This window comes from Anabrus simplex, chromosome 1 (assembly GCF_040414725.1).
Source record: "Anabrus simplex isolate iqAnaSimp1 chromosome 1, ASM4041472v1, whole genome shotgun sequence".
NCBI classification, from domain to species: Eukaryota; Metazoa; Arthropoda; class Insecta; order Orthoptera; family Tettigoniidae; genus Anabrus; species Anabrus simplex.
Genome location: NC_090265.1, coordinates 642,896,606 through 642,899,656, shown reverse-complemented (window position 1 = coordinate 642,899,656; position 3,051 = coordinate 642,896,606). Strand labels below are relative to the sequence as shown.

Below are 3,051 nucleotides of genomic sequence, written 5' to 3'. Positions count from 1 at the left end.
AAAACAAATGTATTATCAAATTAAAGCATTAGATCGCCATGTTATGACTAGGGCCTACAGTCTTCAAGAGCAAATCACACATGCAATATCTCTTTAAACTTGGTAAACAGGCAATATTTTTCACTGTTGAATCATAGGTTATATTCACATATGCCCATCTTTGCTTCAAATGTTCTTGATATTTTAGCATCTAACTTTCCCCCACAAATATTCGGAAACATAATTTTAGAATTGTCATACTTTTTCATTTCTATGTGCAAGTTTCCCATGCTATAATCATTATCATCATCATCATCCAGGTTCGGTTTTTCCTCAGACTCAGCGAGGGAACCCACCTCTACCGCCTCAAGGGCAGTGTCCTGGAGCTTCAGACTCGTGGTCGGCGGATACAACTGGGGAGTATGACCAGTATCTCGCCCAGGCGGCCTCACCTGCTATGGTGATCAGGGACCTTGTAGGGGGATGGGAAGATTGGAAGGGATAGGCAAGGATGAGGGAAGGAAGCGGCCGTGGCCTTAAGTTAGGTACCATCCCGGCAACCACGGAAAACCACTTCGAGAATGGCTGAGTGGACCCCGTTCCAGCCCTCGTACCACTTTTCAAATTTCGTGGCAGAGCCGGGAATCGAACCCGGACCTCCGGGGGTGGCAGCTAATCACGCTAACCACTACACCACAGAGGCGGCTATCATTATCATAAGATGACAATACATCCCTACACTCAGCATGGAGAAATTTGCTACATACCCAGCCCATGACATAATTGCCTGCATTTTTCCTGTATTATATCATAGTCATAATCAGTTACCTGATCACTTAACTCACACTGTCGAGTGACATTAGCATCAAACTTGCACTTTATCACATCATTAGGAGTCAGTAGAAAGTCTGCAACATCAGATTCACAATTGCTGTCATCAGAAGCAGAGATCAATTGATTTATCATAACACTCCTTATGGCACTGCGAAATTTTGTTGCATCTGGAGTTACATTGTTACCTCCTCTTGCTCTGATGGAAAAAATGTTTTCAATGCAGTTCTGTGTGAGCCTCCTTGTTAGCAAATAATGAAAACCATAATCACTATATAATTCAGACCACAATAGTTTCAGTGCAGAAATATTGTCTATCCAAACCTGAATACAGAGAGGGTTGCCTTTGCGGTTATTCAAAACTTTGAGTTGTTTTAGACAATCACAAATTTCATCCAGCTTTTTCATATGCCCTGAGTCATTGTTTAAGGGTCTCCTGTACTCTTTGGGGCTACTGAGACTTCAAGAATTAAAAATATCACACATTTCTATAAACTCTGCAGTGTTTGCAGCACTTGATTGCAAAGAATTGAATGACACATGAACTAGCATTCCAGAAGCTACAGAATGGCTGAGGACCCTGGTGGCTAAACATACCCTCATACCTTTCATCTAAATCTGTCCTTCTGCTCTTCACCCACTGAGTACATCTAAAAATCGATAAAATTCATAGGTTTAATCATAACAATATTTTAAAGAAAGTATGTTCTCATAAATAGAAAAAAATACCGGCACGTAAACATTTAACAGGTAGGCCTATACTCACAGCACTTTGTTGTTAGGAAATCTGTAAAACGGCTTGCGATCACTTTGTCTTCGGTAATGAAAACACCCATACACAGCACAAATAACTCCTCTTCCTGCCATTTCCAAAATCGTGATACATAACAAGCACAAAACTATCTGAAGTACAAATAATTCACTTCTGGCGTACACAGCTGACAGCAGTAGCAAGAGTAGTTAGCCTCTCGAACCGCTAGATGGCACGCAGAAGCGGTGTCGCCAGTTTCTCGCTGGAGTTTCCACTATTATCATATTAAGCTATTTGATAAAACCAATCATCAGCAGCAAACATATTGCAATCCACATAACAAAAACATTCTGTGGGTGACCCTGAATGCCGTGCAATCCAGTACAATAGATTATAGTTCTAAGATATGTCCACAGATAGCGACACTAGTATGCTTGGAGTCGAGTATACCGATTCTAAGAGCACATTACTCGATTCTACTCGATTCCGTCGCTAGCCCATCACTAATTATTATTATTATTATTATTATTATTATGTTAGTTCCCGTAGGAACTTTCAAAAATTGCCGTAGCTAACGGTATTTCACATTAGCTAGGCGGGGTATTGGTATAAGTTTTCAACTAGCAATAATCGCACCTCGGATAGACCTCATTGGTTACGATATTGCCACTGCGCAAAGCTAATGAAAAATTGGATTCGGCATGTCTTATATCCACTTGAGTACCTTATATCTACGAGTATTAGGTGATATATTATAATGTCTCAAGAAAAATACTGAACGTAATACAAAAAGCTACACAGTATGCTATAGACAGAAATGTTTGACGACATAACGCTATCAAAATGATCACAATTGATTTAAATTATTGCGGGTAAAGTTCTTTTTTTACATCACCAATGGATGATACATCTGTGAGAGAGACAGAAGTGACGTCATTACATCCAGGAATAAGAGTCTAAGCCATAGCCAACTTGATAGGTTAGTTGTATCAAGATGGCGGTGACTAGGCCCTTTCGGCTCCGTGCCTGAATAGTCGGGGTCTAAGCTTTCGGTCCCCGGGGCCTCGTGTTCGATTCCCGGTCGGGTCGAGTGTTCTTAATCATGAACAGGGGCTGGGTGTTCCTGCTATCCCAATTTCTTGCTAGTCACACACGCACTAACGCTATCTTCGACCATGACCATATTAACGCGCAGTTTCTCATTCACGGCAGATGCCACCCGCCCCCGTCGGAGGTGGTGGTGGTGATTATTGTTCTAAGAGGAAGTACAACTGAGCAACCATCATTCGTATAACACTAATCAGAGACAGATAATGGAAAGGATACGACACTTCAAAAATGAAGGTATCGGCTAAATAAAAACAAGGGCCATGAAGGGCATGAAAATGAAAGACTCACTAGGCCCCGAGTGCTCTAATACCGTCGGAGTCAGAAAAGAACAAGAATTGACCAAGAGAGGTCGGATGGGATAGATGAAAGTGATGAGTCTG

At 41.5% G+C, this 3,051-nt stretch overlaps 1 non-coding gene across 1 annotated transcript; it reads right to left on the bottom strand.

Annotated features, from left to right (window-relative positions):
* Nucleotides 1-2,101: 2,101 nt before the first annotated feature.
* LOC136859280 (U4 spliceosomal RNA) lies at nt 2,102-2,242 on the bottom strand. Its single transcript, XR_010858934.2, has one exon. It is a non-coding gene; the product is annotated as a U4 spliceosomal RNA (small nuclear RNA).
* Between the last annotated feature and the right edge of the window lie 809 nt (nt 2,243-3,051).